Here is a 21,284-nt window from a genome sequence, read left to right on the forward strand (position 1 = left end):
GCAACACATTAATGCTTACCTCCACATTCCTGGTTGTACCTGAACGTTTGGCAAACCGAGTTTCTCTGATTCCATGGCTAGTAACGGGGATTATACGATCATCTTCACCAGTAGTTCTGGCCCCGAGTGCGGAAAGTGGTGAGCTCCTTATTCCAAAAATCGGTAGATTATTGACATATACAATTTCAACGTTTGCCTTCACTAACAAATGAACATTTGATTTTGTTTTTCATCTGTAGAAATCTTAAAGTCTTCATCTTTAACAGACTCAATGACAGATCTCCATTGTACTCTGGCATCAAATTCCAAAGTGTAAACCCCCTCTGAATTCTTCCACCGCAGTCTGCTGTTTGGGAAGTGTTCCTGTTGTGGGAAATGCAGTTCCCCGTGTGTCACCTGCTGCTCCCAGCATGCGTTCTGGCACTGCACTCATTTTCCTTCTGACACTTGCTCACTGTGTTGCTGTGATCATACAGTGACTTGGTGTCTCACGGCCCAGGAAAATGATACAGATCAAGGTTTTTGCATTGTTGAATTCAATTGTCAGTTTAGCCTAATTGAGGATTTTAAAATTGTCTGCCCTGAACACAAGTACGTGTTAAAAGTATCTGAGCAGAAGAAAGGTGTTCCGAATAATGGCATTGAGCACTGTGCACACTCCTCCAGTCTGGAAAACAATTCCTCAAGGGAAATATAATAGACAATAGGTGCATAGAACATAGAAGAATACAGCGCAGTACAGGCTCTTTGGCCCTCGATGTTGCGCCGATCCAAGCCCACCTAACCTATACTAACCCACTATCCTCCATATACCTATCCAATGCCCGCTTAAATGCCCATAAAGAGGGAGAGTCCACCACTGCTACTGGCAGGGCATTCCATGAACTTACGACTCGCTGAGTGAAGAACCTACCCCTAACTTCAGTCCTATATCTACCCCCCCATATGGAGTAGGCCATTCTGCCCTTCGCGCCAGCACTACCATTCATTATGATCATGGCGGCACAGTGGCAGTGGGCGGCACGGTGGCACAGTGGTTAGCACTGCTGCCTCATAGTGCCTCAGTCCTGGGTTCGATTCCCATCTCAGGCGACTCCGGTGCTCCGGTTTCCTCCCACAGTCACAAAAATGTGCAGGTCAGGTGAATTGGCCATGTTAAATTGCCCGTAGTGTTAGGTAAGGGATAAATGTAGGGGCATGGGTGGGTTGTGCTTCGGCGGGTCGGTGTGGACTTGTTGGGCCGAAGGGTCTGTATCCACGCTGTAATCTAATCTAATCCTCAATCAGTATCCTGTTCCTGCCTTATCCCCATAACTCTTGATTCCTCTATCGTTATGAGCTCTATCCAACTCTTTCTTGAAAGAACACCTCCTGTTTTCTCGGGTTCTTCATTCCGTCGACTTCAAATCTTCACAGAATTCAACAGACCTTGTTACATAGTCTTTTCTTCATTTTTGTTCAGATCACTGTGAGCAGAATGGGAATGCGCTTGCCCCATAACCCAGAGGTCAGACCATCGCCTTGGAACCGTACTGTACTATTTATCATCTCACCAACACGTGGGAGAAATATCTGCTGTGCTGCATAATTTACGCAATTCACTTATTAATTACGTCATATGCTAGCCTGCATATGTGACGAGGTGGCCGAGAGGTTAAGGCGATGGACTGCTAATCCATTGTGCTCTGCACGCGTGGGTTCGAATCCCACTCTCGTCGCTGTTTTTAATTACCCTTCCTCAACAGTCTTCTGCTAAAAGAAGGTCCACAGATCCAGAACTGTCTAAGAGAATAAATGCTTCTTCATCTCTGTTTTAATTGTGGGATCCGAATTCTAATGGGAAGTTAAAAATCACACAACACCAGGTCATAGTCCAACAGGTTTAATGGAAGCAATAGCTTTTGGAGAGCTGCTCCTTCATCAGGTGACCGTGGAGTACACAGTGGTAAGATACAGAATTCATAGCCAAAGTTACAGTGTAATGTCACTGACACTAAACTTTGAAAAATACCTTGATTTTTTGTTAAATCTTACATCTGTTAGAATGACTATGTTAGGTTCACTTCTTTCTTATATAAATCGAAAAACTTTCTTTTAACAGTTACATTCTCAGGTGAACTTTACCAATTAGTGTCATCACAGATAATATGTTGACAGTGTTCGTCCCTGTGTGCTGCTTCCGTGCCATAATGTTTAGATTGACGCTAATCTAAAAAAAAAACAACATACTGCAGGCAAGGATGCTTTGAGACATGGTACATTGGTGAAACCGAGCAGAGGAGACAGCAACGGAATGGGTACTGCACATCAATCAACAGACAGGCATGCTTCTTCCCAGTTGGAGAGCACTTCAGTGGTCCAGGACATTCGACCTCAGACCGTCGGGTGACAATCCTCCAGGGCGGGCTTCGGTACAAGTAACAGCTAAAAGTACCAACGCAGCTAAATTCAGTACTGAAAATGTGTTGCTGGAAAAGCGCAGCAGGTCAGGCAGCATCCAGGGAACAGGAGAATCGACGTTTCGGACATAAGCCCTTCTTCAGGAATGATCAAAGTTTGTCCAGCAACAGTCGTGTTGTTGTGGTCTGGCGATGGAGGAGTCCAAAGACCTGCATATCCTTGGTGGAGTGGGAGGGGGAGTTAAAGTGTTGAGCCACAGGGTGGTTGGGTTAGTTGGTCCGGGTGTCCCAGAGGTGTTCTCTGAAACGCTCCGCAAGTAGGCGGCCTGTCTCGCCAATAAAGAGGAGGCCACATCGGGTGTAGAGGATGAGGAATGCTTGGAACTTTTCTTGCTGACTTTGTTTTTACCTATTTTGTTCAGTTGAAAAATGACAGTTTTTGAGTTTTTTAGAGCAAGGTGAATGGCCTTTCAGCCTATTATATCAGTATGAGTCATCAAACATCTGGCTTGTAAACACAGTTTCAAGCACGTGACTCACCGCCTGTTGTGTTCTCACATTTCAAGTCTTTAGTTAAATTGTTATTCAATTTCGTAAGGGCTTAAGTGGAACAAAAACATCTCTGTGAACTGACAGTTCTGAAAGACACTATTTCTCAGAGTCGTTTGTCAGTTTTCCTCATGACGCTGCGGAAAATGTTTCTGCACTCACATCTGAATTGGTTTGCCCTGTTTCTTCTTCAACTTCCTCCTTCTTTCTATTAAATGGTTTAGATTCCAATACAGACACAAGGTTCAGACGGCGGAAGTCAAGTGTTTGTACTTTCACTGACACTCTGTCTCGCCGGGATCTGCAGTCCTTCCTCACACTAATTCAGACAGCACTGTCCTTCCTTTGACATGTCCCGTGGAGAATGGAAGGACAGGCATTAATAACCCGCATTTGGAGACGGAGCGACAGTTTCAAAACATTTACAATGCCCCAGCGAGTAATTGAGCTCCTATCTCCCGCATAACATACGGTGACACTAACCACTATACTACCGAGGACGACAGTTTCAAAGGAGACTCTTCAGCCCGTTGTGGTTGCATTTGTAAAAATCTACTGCTCAACGCTCCGATTCGTTTAGTCCATAGCCTTACCGGTATTGGCAAAACATTCACATCTGAATATTCCTTCAGGTTATAAGGGTTGCTGCCTCTCTGACCCTTATAGACAGTGTGTTCCAAATTCGAACACATGCTGGTCTATACCGCTTTTATACACATCTACTTAAACCTTTCTGTCCCTCTCATTAAATTTCTGGCCCCCTGTGATCGTTCTTTCCATTGATGGGAAACGCTTCTTTCAGTCTACCTTATCCATACCACTCACAAACTCCTCTGCGCGGTGACAAACAACCCCAGTTTGTCCTGTCTCCCTTCATGACTGAAACTCTTCTGCCTAGACTCTGTCCGAGTGAATCTCTTCTGCAATTTTCCCAGTGCGATCACATCCCTGGACAATTCTAGCAATGAGCCGAATGAACATATTTCCATTCTGTACCAGCATCGGGGGTGGCTCTGCAGCATTTATTGCCTTCCGGTTTGGGTTCACGTGGACGCCAGACCAGATAAGGACGGTAGTTTCCTTCCCTGAAGGACGTCAGTGAAACAGATGGGTTTTTCAGACAAAGTAATCTTAATTCTAGGCATTTATTGAATTCACATACGACCATCGTCGTGGTGTGTAGGGAATCCAACCCGTAAGCCCAGAATATTACCTGACTTTGCTATGTCAACAATCCAGCGATAATATCACAAGGCTATCGCAGAAAGCCCTCATGGGGGATCTTTTCCAACAGAGTCTCTTTTCCCCAGTTATTCCCTGTTGTCCTTTTATTGAACCTCACGCTCCAATAATCTCTGGTCCATGTCAGTAAAAGCTACTAAAAGAGAATTGATCTCACAGCCACGATATCCAAACGGATCGAATGATTTGAAGGTGCCAATGAAGAGATTGGGGCATGGTCACCCAGCAACAGTGAGTGCAACGGAACAGACTGAATGGTATCAACGTGAAAATGTATGTTAGATTGAGCAATGCCTCAGTCAAATGGGACGAGGAACGGAAAAGAGAGCTCGGGAGAGTGCGAGGGAGAGACATCTTCGAGAACGTTTGGGTTTAAATCCTGATACATGAAACGCAGAAATATCAGAGAACAAAATTCGATTGAAAACAGATCATCACCTCGGAGAATATAATCTTGTAAAAAACGATTAATTTCTGACCGTGTTTCACCAAAAGAAAAACTTTGAGAGAACTGACCGCCATGATGCGGATTCGAGCCGGGGTCGCTGCAATCACAACGCATAATACGATCGACTGAACGGTTACAGCATTCCACAGACCACGCTTGCAAACTGCAACCATTATGATAGCAGAGGAAATGTCAGGAAGAATGTACAATATCAGGACTTAGCGACAGGCATGTGGGAACGCAGAATGAACCGAATATTTAACTTTAGCGTCCGCAGAGACTGTGGAGATTCCATGAATGAGAGTATTAGAGAATGCGATTAATGAAACTCTCCAAACTCTTGGGACAATGCAGAATATTGTTGAATCGAATGTTCAATAGCATTACAGTTTAGCATCACTTTGCCCACACAAGGCAGTACCAACTGCTGCATGCAATCACACATAATCCCAGTTCCAGACCCAGAATCAGAGAAACTGTGTGAATCATGCACGAAGATCCAATTGGAAATTGGGATGGAATGACAGGAGAGAGGCGCATGTATTTCCGAGGTTGGGACAGCTCCTGGTCAAAAGCGGGGCGGAAGGGGATACTTGCCCCCATTTATAATATTATGACCATAAACAGTACATGTTGCTGAGACAGCCGATTGGCGCATCTAAAGCGTGGGGAGACTTAAACTTTGGGATGGCAAGGTTCGAATTTTCATTTTCCTGTTTGGATCAGTGGTTTTGACATTGGCCTCTGCTTTTGCGAGCATCAGCTCAGAATCACCTTCTTGTTCCCAATAAATACTGCAACCTGGAGAAGGTGGTGTTGTGGTTATATAAAAAGCTAGTCATCCTTGGGGACTCAGACATGGAACTGGTAATGTCATAGTTCGACGAATAAAACCTGGAATGGAAGCCTGACCACAGGTACAGAGAATATGCCTTTAATTTCCTGCAATCCCATTCATGTACGTCGCTTATACAGGGGATGCTACCATCTTTATCCAATCCTGCCTAATTGTGACTCCAGGATCTGAACAACATAGCTGACCCTTAATCCGAGAATGACGACCGTGTGGGAAAGCAGGCCATTCGGCCCTTCCAGTATACACCATCCCTCCGAAGCACATCCTAATAGACCCTTACTCCATACCTATTACGTTCCCCTTCATTTCCCATGGCTGATCCCAGTAATCTGCACACCTTCAGACTGTGGGAGGAAACTCACACAAGCAAAGAGAGAATATGCAAACTGTACTCAGTCACAGGAGACTGGGATCGAATCCATGTCTCTCATGCAGCGAGACAGCAGCGAATCAGGTTGGACAACAAATGCTGGCCTGACCAGCGACATCCACACCCTGTGGGTATATCAGGAAGAATAAAAACACATTCACAACATGGACAACGGGTCTTGCGTCTGCGTGGACATGATTTGAACCATATCGTTCACTCCGGGTAGATACAAGGACACCGATATCACAGAGAAACCAGGGCAATGCCGGATTCAATTACCTGCTGAAGTGGAAACTCAGTTACTCAGTCAAACTGGGGACAGAGTATTCAACAATCCCGTGTATGGGACGGGCTCAATGAGCAGAAGAACCTCCAGAGTAACCAGCAAGATTACATATCCCAGAAGGAGATCAATTAAACTGTAAACACTGCTGTTAATCCAAACCAGCTGCCACTTTTATCGCGTCAAAGTCATAGATTCGCACAGCATGAATACAGGCCTTTCACTCCTACCAGCTCATACTGCACATAATGACAAACTAAACGAGTCACATCTGACGGCTCTTGTAATAACTGAGGGTTAATAATGCCCTTGTGATATTATTACTGCATTGTTAATATGAATGTCCAGATATAATTCTTTGGACACGGGTTCAAACTGGGTAGATTCAGGGATTTTATTTAAATAAATACCTGGAGTCCAATGATGATGTTGAATCAGTTGTTGTAGATCTGATTTACTAATGTCTGATAGGGAAGGAAACTGCCATACCTATCTGGTCTGGCTAGTATGTGACTCCAGATCCATAATATCGTGGTTGATTCTGAACTTCCCGCGAGGCAATACAAAATGGATTAGGCATGAATGAATAGCTTTTGTTAATCCCACTGAAACGCTCTAATTCATTTATCGATCCAAATATCCTGTAAATATTGTAAATGTACTTTCATTCACCACTGCCTCAGGAAGTGAATTGCACACATAAACTATCCTCTGTTAACAAAAGCCTCTCATGTCTTATTTTAAATCCCTCTTTTCACTTTAAACATTTTCCCTCTCGTCTTCAAGTGTTCCTCCATGGGGAAACAAACAGTTACAGTTAACTCTAGCCGGACTCTCAATAATTTATAAATTTCTATCAGGTGGCCTTTCAACCTCCAGTGCTCGAGTGAAAATATTCTCAGCCTATCCAGCCTTTCGTTATAACACAAACCTTCCCCACGAGCCATACGCTGGTAAACCTGTTCTAAACTTACACCAGCTGAATAATTTCCTTGCTGTTACTGGGCAACAAAAACTGGACACAGTATTCCAGAAGAGGCCTCACACAATGGCCTATTCAACTTCAACATAACATACCAACTCCTACGCTAAAAGGACTGAGCAACGAAGGCAAAATGACAATTTTTTAACCATTCTGTCAATATTTGAAACAAACTAAAAAGAATTATGAACTTGCATTCCTGGCCTCCGTGTTCCACAATACGATGCAACGCCCAATCAATAATTGTATCAGCCCTACTCCTATTTGATGTAGCAAAATGCAATACCCTCCATTTATCCAGATGGAACTTCATGTGACATTTTTCAGCCCAAAGACGCATTGGATTAAGATCCTTCTGGAATCTTAGATCACTTTCTTTACAGTCTCCAATTCTGCTGTCTTCTGCAAGCTTATGAACCATGGATTCTATGAGTTCCATTGTTTTCTCATATAGGTGAATAATTCATACTTATTTGTTGTGGCCATCATTTAGCAGTTTGCAAATCTTGTAACAATTAGTCATGTAGTTAACCATGAGGAAGACAGCCATAGACTGCAGGGAGATTGGAAACAATTGGCAAGAAAATGTGCTGAAAGGAATTCAATCCGGTGAAGTGGGTGATAATGAATTTGGGGAGAAACAATGATAAACGTGTGAACACTGAGTGGTTTACAGTAATAAAAGAGAAATTGGAGTAGGCATTCACGAATTTTTGAAGGTGATTGGACAAGGGATCAAGTGGTCTCGCGGGGTAAGAGATACTTTCTGTTCTTGACTGCAGGTGGGAAAATTAGTGCAGGGAAATGATGCTGGAACTTTAGCAACTGCCTGTTCAGAGAAGAGTTAGAGGACCGGCCACAAGTCTGGTCATTGCAGTAATCATTTTTTTTCAGAAGAATGATAACATAGAAGATGGAGGGCAGAAATAGACCATTTGGCCCATCGGGTCTTTGATCAGCACTCAATCAGATCTTCACTGACAATGCTTCAAGTCAGGCTGGCACGTTCCTTAGAGGGGAATTTGCAGATGGAGGTTATTCGATGCATAAGTCCATAAAACAACAGAGCAGAAATTAAAGCATTCAGCGCAGTGAGTATGCTCTGGCATTAAATCATGGTAGATACTTTCTAAACCCAGTTCTCATGCTTTCGCCCCATAAACCTTGATCCCCTTGAAAACCACGCTGCTCCATATCTCCATCCTACATGAAATCAAAGACCTAGCTTCCATAGCGTTATCTAGCAATGAATCCCATATATTCACCACTCTGTGGCTGAATAAGTGTCTCTTCGTAGTGGTCTCAAATGTCTTCCCTTTTCTCCAAGGCTGTGCCTTTGCATTCTAGTCTCTACTAAAAATAGAAACACCTTACCAGCATCCACTCTATCCACGATATTCACGATTCTATAAGTACCAATTAGATTTCCTCTTATCCTTTTAAACATCGTCGAGTATAGACCCAGAGTCGTCAAACGTTCCTCATGTGTCAAGGTTTTCATTCCTGGGACCATAATCGTGAATCACTTCTGAACACACTCCAGGAACAGTGCATCCTTCCTGAGACTAGAGTCTCAGAAGTGCATCCCTGCTTTTATATTCAAATTTTCCCCCAAAAAAAGTCATCATTGCAATTGTCTTCCAAACTACAGATTCAACCTGCAAGTTCATCTTGAGAGAATCCTGGGCTAAAGCTCTCAAGTATCTTTGCACACCAGGCATGTGAACTTTCGCCCCATTTAGACAATAATCCACATCTTTATTCTTCCTACCAAAGTGCATCACCTCACACTTCCCACAGTTTGCTCCATCTGCCATTTATTTTCCGACGCTCCCTACATGTCCATATCCTTCTGCAGTATCCCTGCCTCCTCAATATGGCCTGTCCTTCTACCTTTGCATTGTCTGCAAATTGACACGCGTTGCCCTCAGATACTTTATCTAGATCGCTAATGGAGAAAATGAAAAGTTGTAGTCACAATACAGCCTTGAGGAAGGCCACTTGTCACCAGCTGTCATCCTGAGAAGGATCCTTTTGTTCCCAATCACTGCTTGTGTCCTGCAAACGCACCTTGCCTCTGGCACCATGGGCTCTTTGCTTATTGAGTAGCCTTCTGTGCGGAAAATATCAAAGGCCTTCATAAAGTCCAGACACATAACATCCAATGGCTCTCCTTGGCCTACCTTCCTCGTTACTTCCTCAAAGAGGAATTCTTGCAGATTTGTCAGCATGGCCTCCGCTTATTGAAACCATGCTGACTTTGCCTTATTTTAACATAACTTCCAAGTATTCAGAAATTTCTTCCAACGCAATGGATTCCAGGGCCTTATCCACAACCAAGATTCGGCTGATTGGTCTGCAATTTGCCAGCTTTTGTGCTGTTTCTTTTTAAAATCGTTTGTGATTTTTCAGTCCTGTAGCAGCCTTCCTGATTCTAGCGACTCCTGAAAGTTCTCCACTAACGTATCCACTGTTTCTTCAGTTGTCTACCTGGCGCGTACTCCACCTGATCCAGATGATTTATCCAACTTCAGGCCATTCAGTGTTTCTTGCACTTTCTCAGTGATGGCCACTAGACTCACATCTGTTCCCCCATTCTCTTGTATGTTTGGGTATAACTCATGTTTTCCACTGTGAAGACCGGCATAATATATTTTTTTTCAGTTCCTCAACCATTTCCTTGTTCCCCACTACTATCTGTCAAGTGTCATTTTCCAGTGGCCCATTGTCCACTTCTATCTCTGTTTTGCATTTATTTGAATAAAGAAACAACGACAGTCTTTCTTTATACTAGTAGTTTTCTTATATTTAATCCTCTCCCTCCTCATTTGTTTTGTTGTTGCCCTTTATGGGTCTTTGTGAGCTTCCCAATCCTCTGATTATCCATTGCGCTTCGTTCCATTATATGTTTTCTCTTTTGCTTTTATGCTATCATTGACTTCCTCAGTCAGTCATGGTTGCCTCATCCACCATGCACCATGCCTCATTTTCCGCAGAATGTATCTCGGATGTGTCTGCTGAATTACGCTCAGACAGTCCTACCATTGCATTTCCACTTTCCTGCTTTCTTGCTAGGCTCCTTTCCTCACTAATTTTATCCAGCGCCCCTACCTCCTCATGCATCTGTAATTGCCTTTATTCAACTTTAGTACCGTTACCTCTGAATGAATATTCTCCCTCTCAAATTGCAGGGTAAATTCAATCATATTATCATCACCACTTCCTAAGGGTTCCTTCATCTTCAGCTCCTTTGTTAAGTCTGCCTCATTGCACAACTCTAAATCCAGTATTGCCTGTTCCCTACTTGGCTCCACCACAAGCTGCTCCGAAAATCCATTTTATCGACATTCCACAATTGAATTAAATTGAATTTATTGTCACGTGTACTGAGGCACAGTGAAAAGCTTTATCTTGCAATCAGTACAAGCAGACCGCAGTGATACGTAGCACACATGTATCAATAATATGTAAACATATAACAGGTTGGCCTTTGTGATTGTCTGGACCTAGTTCACCACTCGCTGTAACCGTCTCCGATCTTGAATGGTACAGATGCCATACCACGTAGTGATACATCCAGACATAAAGCTCTCAATGGCGCACCTAAAAAAGTTGGCTAATGAATTCACAGTGGTGATTCAAGTGATCATCGATTTTTTTTTTTTTTAATTTCGACCACCTCTAGCGAGATGCAATCATCAGACTTATATTTCTCTTCATTTCCTGTCCACCATCCACAGGGACCATTCCCTACAGGAAACTCTGTTGCACTGTGCCTTCACTCCTAACACCTCCTCCAACACGCCCCAAGGAGTCTTCCCCCTGCATAGCTGCTTTTGTGACACATAAATGCATAGAACCTAAAATCCCGAGCACGAGTAGGCTGTCCGGCCCTTCAACCCTACTCCGCCGTTCAATGACATCATTGCTGATCTTTCTAAAGACTCAAATCGCTTACACGCCCTCCCACTGTATCCTTTTTTTCCTTTATTTTTCAAAAGAAGTATCGCTCTTACCTTCAAAAAACAATTAGTGAACTAGCGTCAACTTCTTCGCTGGGCAAGGTATTCCATATTTGAACATCAGTCTGGGTGAAGAAGGTCCTTCTGAACTCAATCCTAAATCTGCTCCCTCTAATCCTGTGGCTATGACCTCTTGTCCAAGTTTCACCCAGAAGTGGAAGCATTCTTTATAATTCTCTCTAATCTATTCCGTTCAATGTTTCATGTTTCGGTAAGATTTCCCGCTCATCTTTCTAAATTCCAAAGAAAATAATCCGAATCTCCTTCGTCTCTCTTTATCGGCCAACCCCCTAAACTCGGGAATCAACCCAGTGAACCTCCTCTGCACCCCTCCCCCCACCAGTGCCATTACATCCGTTCTCAAGTAAAGGGACCAAAAGTGCACACATTAAACCAAGCACCTTGTACAGCTGCAACATAACATCTCTGCTTGAGCCTTCATGAACCTACGTTACATCTGTCTAATTTCCATCGAGATGTCTTGCTATTTCTTCCTTGATAATGCACTCAAGCATCATCGCCACTGCAGTAATGAAGCTAGCTGATCAATAATTCCCAATCTTTTATCCACCTTCGTTATTAAACAGTGGTGTCACACGAGCTGTTTTCCAATCTGCTGGGACTGCCAGGCAGTCTAGTGAATTTGAAAATTGCCACTAGTGCATTGCTGTTTCTCCCGTCATCTTCAATACCCTGAGATGCATTCCCTCACGGCCAGGAGACTTGTCCATCCTCAGCTCCATTAGCTTGCCTAACACTACCTTTCCGTCATCATGTTTGTTTCCAGGTCCTCACCTACATTTGTCTCTTTGCCACTTACTGGCATGTTATTCGCATCCTCCACTGTGAAGACTGACACAAAATACCTGTTCAATGCCTCGACCATTTCATCACATCGCATAACTAAATGTCCCTTCTCATCCTCGAAAGAGTCAACTTTTACTTTAGCCACTCTTTTTTCGTTATATATTTTTACAGAAACTCTTGCTATCCGTCTTTGTAATCTTTGCTAGTTATTTTTCCTCATGTTTATCTTTAATGTTTTCCAACCTTTCAGTTTCATGCTGTTCTTGGCCACTTGGTATGCCTTCTCATTCGTTTTGATCGCCTCCCTTATTTTCTAAGACATGCAGGAAAGATTACCCCTTTTCTTACAGTCCTTCCGTTTCACAGGAATAAACTTTTGCTGAACACTTGTACAAAAAACTCTTTTTTGGAAGTCCTCCACTGCTCGATATCTGTCCCACCATATAACCTTGTTTCCAGTATACTTTAGCCAGGTGCTCTCTCGTTCTATTGTTGTGCCTCCTGTACATGCACAGGACACTGGTATTGGATTTTATCTTCACACTCCCCATCTTCATTCTAAGTTCTGCCATACTGTGATCACTCGTTCCAAGAGTGCCATGCTGTGATCCCTAGCTATGAGATTATTAATTATTTCTGTTCCATTACACAGGGCCAGATCGAGGATTGCTTTCTCCCGCGTCGGTTCCATTGCATACTGTTCAAGAAAACTATCACGGATACACTCAACGAACTCCTCCTCAAATATATTGTGACTGAGCTGTTTCGACCAAGTAACATGTAGATTAATATCCCGAATGATAAAAGCTGACCCACTTTTACAGACATTGCTCATTTCTTTGTTTATTGCATTCACCAATGTGATGTTATTTGCTGACTGATAGACTGCACCTATCAGTGACTTTTTTCTTCATAGAATTTCTAGTTACCACGCAAATTAATTCAAACTTATTCTCCATCGAACTTATAGTGTCTCTTCACACTGCCCTGATGTCGGCCTTGTATAACAGAGAGACACCATCTTCTTTACACTGCTGTCTGACCCTCCAAGTAATCTCGTACACCTGGATATTTAACTCGCAGTCGTGGCCATCCTTTTGACGTGTCTCTCCAATGTCTATGAAATCATTTTCATTCGTGTTGATTTGTGCCATTAGCTCTTCAACCATGTTACAAATGCGACCAGCATTCATGTGAAGTGCGTTTTTGTTAGGTTTCTTGTCCTCATGATTTATCTAATAATATCTCCTTTTGCTTCTTGTCTCCGGTCACCTATCACTTGACGTCTTCTCTCCTCTGTGTCCATGGCCCAACACACCTTCCAGGTGAAACAACACATGAACTGCACTTCACGCAATCCACTCTGCTGCAATCACTGCTCGCAATGTGGTTTCCACTATCTTGGGAAACGAAGTTTGGTCTGGGTCACCACACTGCAGAACATCCAAGTTCTGTCTTCAAGAAGAGTTCCAGCGAACCTCAGCGCATGCTGGAAGCACACCACCTCAGTTTCCATTTCGGGATTCTGCAGCCTGCCAGGCCCCATATCAATTATTTTTTAGGGCCTGAACTCTCCCATGTCCTATCTCCCTGTCCCACCCGCCAGGCCTTGTTGTCACGTAGCCTGCCATAACACATTACAGATGGATCGCCACTAACAGTCTCCATTAACAACTTTTCACCTTGCCAGCCAGATCATCATCCATTTATTTGTTCAACTGTTCTTCACTCTATTTGAACGCTATCCCTACCTATCGTTTACTCCTTTCCATCTCCCAACCCCCATTATATCTTCTGCAGATAGACTAACATTTTCCCAGCTATCGTCAGTTCTGCGGAATGGTCACTGCAATCGAAATGTTAACTCTGATTTCGTTTTTTAGATGCTGCTAAACCTGCTGAGTTTTTCCAGCACCATCTGGTTTTGGGCTGGTTCGAGTCGGATACTGTAAATGTTTGAGGAAGAATGACTGCTCGTGGCCTGGGAGAAGCCAGTGCAATGATCCCTGCACAGAATACAGAACTGTGTTCCTGTTGAAAAGTTCTCTTGCGGGTAGTTCCCATTACAAGGTGAGCCATCGGCATCAACTTCTTAGGTCAATGAAGACAGCAATCATTTCTGCCGCAGTTCTCTCCTGGATGAGATGAACAGCAGAGAGAAAAACATCTCTCATTTCAGATGTGAACGGATTGGAGTCCATGCAGGAGATGTAATCAAGTGACTGTTTTTTTTTACAGATAGAGAACACTCAAACGCTTTCTCACTGTAACAATGTGCCATTGGGTATCAGAGATAAAAGGTTTATAGGCGCAAAGGCTGAAAAAAGCGTCTTCCAGTTAAAATACGTGAGTGTGCTCCCTCCAGTGTGACAGTGTAGTTCTGTATAGTTGTAAACAGGATAACTGGATGAATCACTTTACACATTCAGCTCGCGAACAGTCCTGTTGTGGGAAGACATCTGTATAGAATGCAGGAACATGCACTGAGAGGTTCTTGATCAGTTTCATCTTGGGACTGAGACTATACTGGAGGTTTTGAGAGTCTTAAACGTGGACAACTCCCCAGCTCAGAGTGAAGTTGTATCTCACGTTGCTCTGTGAGACAAAGGAGCAATTTAAGGGGTTCGGACCAATGTTTCACTTTCCTCTTTGGCCAAAAGGGGGTCGGTCGAGGACTGCGGGACTACTAATGGGGTTCCACTTATTAACAAGACAGATAGAAACAAAGCAGGGAATTACAGCCAAGTGAGTCTCACAGGAGTGATCAGGAAACTTATGTAGAAACCTCTGAAGGAGAAAATTAATTGCGACTTGTCCAGGCAAGGTTTGATGAAGGAATCAGCATGGTTTTGTCCGAGGAGGTGATGCCTAACAGATCTGATTAAATGTTCTGAAGAAGTGATCAGATTTTTAAATGAGGGGAGTGAAAATAATGGACTGTATATGAGTTTCAGCGAGATTTCACACGGGAGACTGATAACAGGGTAAAAACATAAGCAATTCACGATCACGTGGTGTCAGAGAAATTCATTCCAATGGATCAGAGACCAGATACGAAGCTAGCAAGTTGACATTGTGGAAAAGAAAATGACCAGGCTGACACAGAATTGATTCTCCGCACAGAGTACCAGAATGTTATCCACTAAGTAGTGGGTGCAGACAGATTTCATAGGGGTACATCACAAAGGTGATAATTGTAAATCAGTAACAGTACAGTGGTGAAAATTGTATAGCGATTAAAACAAGAATAAACTGAATGGAATTTAAACAAACGTCTGGCAGTAATAATTCATTTGTAATTGACACTGGATATTCCAGCCATCTCCTTGAATAGCTGATTATGTCTTCTCGAGTATTTCCTGCGTGCACGAGTGTGCATAAATGTTCATTTTCCTGGCTTTCAGTTCTGTTCATTGTGTTCCTCCTGGGAGCAAAGTCTTCCGGGGTCTCTCAGTCTGCCTCTTTGTTTATGTGCCATTGGTTTATACGGGAAACGAGCTTGCGCTTCGGGTATTCGGACTGAAGTGATGATCGAGGCTAGGAGCTTACTGTGAAGGCTGTTTGAGAAGTGTATTATCTGGTCTGGGAGTAGATTAGAATGTCTGGATTCTATATTCGCCTCTTTGGTCAAGACTGAGGCAATATGGGTGTGTTCTGTGTGTGTTGGCAGGCATGATTTCTATGTTTCGCCGACATGCTTCTGTGCTTTTTATGTAGTTATGCTATGGGTGGGCAGTGGAACAGATTTTCTCCCAAAGTTCGCCCTTCTTTTGTTAAGAGCATGTTGAAAAAGTGCAAAGTAGCCCGGACCGGGGAGGCTATCTGGTGGTGCGGATTTGATGTCAGAGAGGTAGTAGTCAGTGTCTGAATTTGACCGAGGGTAATTTGTGTCGGGGAGGGGATCTCACTCCAGTGAACTTGTACAAGCTGGGTTGTGAGGAGGGCAGGTGTAACAGTACTGTACAAAACCGGCAGTAGCTCATACGGAGGCCCATGACCAGGATAATGATACCTACAAACGCAATACGGGATATTCTTCCTCCATAAGTTCAGTGCCCCGTGAGCAAAGCACTCAGGAGGTTGCCCAGGTCCACAAGTCTCAGTGGGACTCCGGTTCATTTGGGACAGCAGCAACCTGTGTAAAGCGGTGTGTCTGGTCCGTTATATTTTCACTGGGGTCAGGGATGTAGGTACAGCAGTCTGTACCAATGAAGACGCTAGTGCCCTTTTTGTGGCCAGCTAGCATTCCAGGACCATTCTGTTTTGTAAGGCGACAGTACGAATGGCGACAACCTCTGCATTCAGCTGGGCAAACACTTCAGCCATAGCATGTTATCTCCTCTAACGTGGTGGCCAGCTGATGTGCCTCTATGTCGAGACGCAGTGTTTCATAAGTGGACACGAAACCGGTGGGGCGGAGGTATCTCGTCTAGGGCAGTGAGGGTGCGTTTTCTGTGGGAATAAGCTTCTGGAAGTGAGACTGCTTGGAGTGGTAATGGAGTGGTAATACATACCACGTGCCAGCCCATGACGACGCCAGCCAAGGTATGCCTTGTGGCAGCAGACTACATAAGTATCATTGTATGTTCTTAGGTGGTGGGTTTGGGTTCCTGTCCAAATATTATTGAAAATGGAATTGTGGGCAGACATGTTGTGGCCAGGTAAATCCAGGATGCTGCACTCTGCTACAGACCAGAGCAGTGAGTTAGTGCATCAGCTTCATCTAACCACCCATGCGGATGGCTGGCGTCCCGTTGACACATGGTTTCTCTGCGTGACCCCCGTGCGGTGGTGTCAGTGATGGTCAAGGTTGGGTGTTCATCTGAGAGATTCTGGGCTGCGTAGAACCAACCTGCGAATTTGTCGAGGTGGTATCCTGCGGATTTCCAGTAGTCTGAGCTATTAGCCACATGAATGGCCGGTCTGGTTTGCAGACTGAGCGTTGTGACCCCTGGGACCTGTCCGGTTTCAGACACAACTCTGCCATCTCTGCGGTGTGAAAAGGGACTGCACCATGGGGAATGCGCAGGTGGGAATTTTCAGGTTCATGGGTACAGACTCAGCAGCTGGTCTCGTTTACGCTCTGGGCATACATGTGGGTCATGTCAAGGAAAATGTTCACCCACGGCTCACGATGGATTAAGTGCCCTGTTCTGTGTGCCCTGTTACTGATAAGTGGAGAAGTGCAGGTCAGACCAAGAGTGATGATCACAATGGTTGCAGCGAGCAGCTGGATCCCTCTATGGTGTTTGGAACTGTATCCTGTTCTGCTTTATTGTCCTTCTGTGGAGGCAGACCCTCTTTCACTGGGTCGTATTCTGGTCTCCCTGAGAGCGTGACAGCTGTCGTGGTCGTGAGACAGACCAAGAGTGGTCCTATCCATCTCGGGGAGAGAGAATCTTACGGCAGGGACTGTCTCATTACATAGTGCCCAGTTTAAACTGGTGAAGTGGTTCCTGCCGTGGTGTGGACACGGCAGCTTTAGTTTTGTTTGCTTGTTTTGTACCCCCACACTATTGAATAACTGCGGTAGTGCTTATTTTTTCCTCAGCACCCATGTTGTGTTTGTGCAGGTTTGAGACACAGTGAAAGACACAAGGTGCACGAATCTTTATTCAGTTTCCACCAGGGGGAAGATACGTAGCACTCAAGTACATCGCAGCTTTTAGCAAATCTTGGTTTACAGTGATCCTTCTACTAATGGCTTGAACGTAATCCAAGAGAGTTTCCTGTGTTAAGAGTAGCGCTGTGTCATTGGCTAGTTTTGGGGGTCCAGTGGTTGTGGGCATGGATCATTCCGTTAGCACTTCAAATTGTGTAATTTCCGTCGTTCGGTTTCCCTCTCCACTTACTGTGTGAAGCACTAGTGGCCGGCCATCAGGCCAAACCAGTCCTTTGTCCCGAGTGATTTTGGGGAGCGTGGTTTTGAGGGTGCTGTTCATTCTCTCCACCATTCCTGATGACTGGGGGTGGTACAGAATGTGGTATTTCCAGGGTATCCCAAGGGCGTCGCAGTCAGCAGTAATGAGCTTCGCAGTGAAATGGGCACTATCCCCCGTATGTTTCTATGCGCTCTGGGATATAAAACTCATGTAATAACGTCCTGCAGGATACACTTTACCACTGCGCTGGCGTCATTTTTTTTGGTGGGGAATGACTCTACCTATTTTGAAAACATGTCGACAATAACTAGGACATTTTTTTTCCTCCTTCTGAAACATGTGGGCAATCTCAATTAGAAAGTGGGTGAATGGACCCTCAGGAACTGGCATGTAGTCACATTTGGCCATCGACTTCCCTGCAGATTTCGGTAGACAGATGAGGCACTGCGACGGGAGAGCTTGGGCAGTTGCAGCGACTTCTGTTGCATACCAGGAATGGCTGACAATATCTTGCCTGTGTGTCCGATTCCGTGTACCACCAGGGCCAGTAAGTGCAGGTGGGATTTCAGTTAAAAGATGCAGGGGTGCGTAAGAACCTGTAAGAACAGTGATTGTACGGCACCAATGCGGGCCCATGTGGCCCTCTCTTCTGGCGTGGCAGCTTGCTGATCTGTTGGTACTGCATCGAGAGAGTCGGGGGTCTCTGGCGCTTTCACCACCCAGGGGGACTGCAGGGCATAAGTGGCCAGGGGTAGTACAGATTCCCGGGTGGCTGCATCAGCTGAGGCATTTGCTTGTGTGACGGGATCGGTGGCAGAATTATTGGCATCACATTTTATAATTGCGACAGCGGCAGGTAGCAGGACTGCTTGTTGGATGTTGGCAATGAGTGCAGCATGTTGGAGTGGTCTCCCTCCAAAACTGATGAACACCCTCTGTTTCCATATTATGCCAAATTCCTGAACGACTCCAAAGACATATCTGGAGTCTGTGTAGATATTGGCTGTGCTACCCTGTGCCAGGAGGCAGTCTCTGGTGAGAGCAAAGAGCTCTGCCGCCTGTGTGGACACCCCGTCTGGTAATGCAGCTGATTGGAGAGGGGTGAAGGGGATGCAGATGGCATGTCCTTCGAATGTGTCTAGGTCTGATGGCCGGAAGAAAGAGCTGCCGGTGAAAAGAATCTGGTCAGGGTTTTCTCAGACCTGTCAGGACACCTGCTGAACCAGGCAAAAGTGAGGAGTGCAGATGCTGGAGATTAGAGTCAAGATGAGAGTGGTGCTGGAAAAGCACAGCAGGTTAGAAAGCATCCGAGAAGCAGGAAAATCAACGTTTCTGGCAGGAGCGCTTTGTCAGGAATGCTGAACCAGGTCCAAGCAGTTGTGATTGTCTGCAGAATCATGTTAGTTATGCAGAATGCGGGTGGCGGGGTTCAAAGCTAGGGCGCCGTGTAGGGAAAGGTATGCCTAGATCATAAAGCGACCTCATGACCAGTTCTCTGAGTTGGATTGCTGTTGAATTAAGCAGCAGGGAGAGTGACAGTGAAACCAAAACAGTACACGGGTGATCTCGCACAATGGAGGTGGCCTTATCCACTGTTACTGTGACTGAATCCACCGTGCACAAACATGCGGTATTCTCATAACTAAGCATTATACAACGCAACAGGACGACGGAGATCCCCATGAAGCTGTGTTAAAATGCCAGACGCGAACCCTTCTGACTTGATTACATGAAGATAGAAGCCCTGTGAGTAATCTGGGAATCCCAGAGCAGGAGTGAAGATTAGTTGTTGCTTCAGTTCAGTGAATGCCCGTTGCATTTCGGGTGTCCACTTTACTCTGGCCGGCTGTTTAGGGGAAGCTGCCTCCCACAGAGGTGCATCAATAGCACAATGGACAGGAACCCAGAGCCTGCAGCAGTTTACCAGCCTCAGAAAAACTTGCAGCTGCCTGTTTTTGGCAGGTAGGGGAATCTGGGCGATGACAGCCAATTGCTCCATGGACAGTGCTCTGTGGCCATAGGAAAGATTGCACCCCAGATATTAGACATTTTGCTGACACAACTGCATTTTCTTGATAGACACCCTATGCCCATCCTGTGCCAGACTGCAGAGCAAGGCCACCGTAAACTGCTTGCATGCAGTAGTGAAGGTGGAAGCCAATAGCAGGCCATCCGCAAACTGGAGGAAGGTGCTGTGGCCTGGTAGGTGAAGGGTGGACAGGGTGAGAAAAACTGCAGTAGCATAAACTTTGGGACTCTCCGAATACGCTTAGGGAAAACCGGTCTATGTATTTTGGCAGCCGCCAGATGTAAAAACATAACGTTTCAGTGGGCAACTTAATGGAGAATGAGGCTGAGCAAAGGTCGATTACAAGAATATCAACTGGAGGAGGCGGGGATACTGGTCAGGTTAGCATTTGTGTCCTGGACTAGTGGGAACAACAATGGCATTGACAGCCCGAAGATCTTGCACAAAACACAATTTTCGTGGTCTTCCAAGCTTCGGGATAGGGAAGAAGGGAGTGTTGTATGGGCTGGTTGTGGGCACGAGGATTCCTTGTTGAAAAGGTGATTCAATAACTGGTTTGATTCACAATACTGCTGCGGGTGATACGGGTGTTGTGTTGATGGCAGGATTGCTCCCTGTCTGAGAGTAACTGTATGTGTTTGGGAGGACAACAGCTGGCCTGCATGGTTCTATTGCTGTGCCCACAGTGATTATGGGAGATTTGCTAATAACAGTTGGTTCTCGGAGGAGGAGGCAGCGTCTGTGCCTTGTTTTGTAAAATAGCTCGCCCTGTCCAATCAGTGTAAGCTCTACTAAGGGGTCTGTGTCTTGCCCAAAGGGTGTGAAATGTATTGTTGGTTGTGCGACACGCCCCACCATGGTTGTGAGGTCTTTGAGGTGCCACGTATTCTTAATTATAAAGGGCCTTTGCAGGCCAGTGCGGCCTCCTCTGCGCTGAGTTGCACGTCTGTTGCAACACCGTGTGGTCTGACTACGTATCTGCCAGTCATGGTTAGTGGGGATTTGAGCTCTCGATGCGAGTCCATGAGTGGAGGATATGTTGATGCTGGTTCCGGGGGTGGAAGATGGACAGTGAAAGTGACAGACAAAACGGCCTGACAACAGCACCCACCAGAGAATGGGTGGAAGGTGAAGGGGTAGTTGATATCGAGGAGCGGAAAGGGTCAGGAAAGGCGAGGGTAGGTTCTGGCTGGCACAACCAGGCGCGTGAGCCATATACTAATCTTACAACTGACAGCAGGGGAATTCCAGACTGTTCTTGCAAACATCCTGGAGCCTTAGTGCACCGCCACTTCCCAGAAAGTGCTGAAAAGAGAGAAAGAAAGAACACAAAAAGAATGGACCATAAAAAGTGAATTTCACCAACCACATTCTCGATGAGATTGCATTTCCCTTCCGCCGTCTCCAGGAGATAA

At 45.1% G+C, this 21,284-nt stretch overlaps 1 non-coding gene across 1 annotated transcript; it reads left to right on the forward strand.

Annotated features, from left to right (window-relative positions):
• Nucleotides 1–1,636: 1,636 nt before the first annotated feature.
• Nucleotides 1,637–1,718, forward strand: trnas-gcu (transfer RNA serine (anticodon GCU)). Its single transcript has one exon. It is a non-coding gene; the product is annotated as a tRNA-Ser (tRNA).
• The last annotated feature ends 19,566 nt before the right edge of the window (nt 1,719–21,284 follow it).

This window comes from Chiloscyllium plagiosum, unplaced genomic scaffold (assembly GCF_037043375.1).
Source record: "Chiloscyllium plagiosum isolate Xiang-an unplaced genomic scaffold, Cpla_swu_hap1 HiC_scaffold_8, whole genome shotgun sequence".
Taxonomy (NCBI): Eukaryota; Metazoa; Chordata; class Chondrichthyes; order Orectolobiformes; family Hemiscylliidae; genus Chiloscyllium; species Chiloscyllium plagiosum.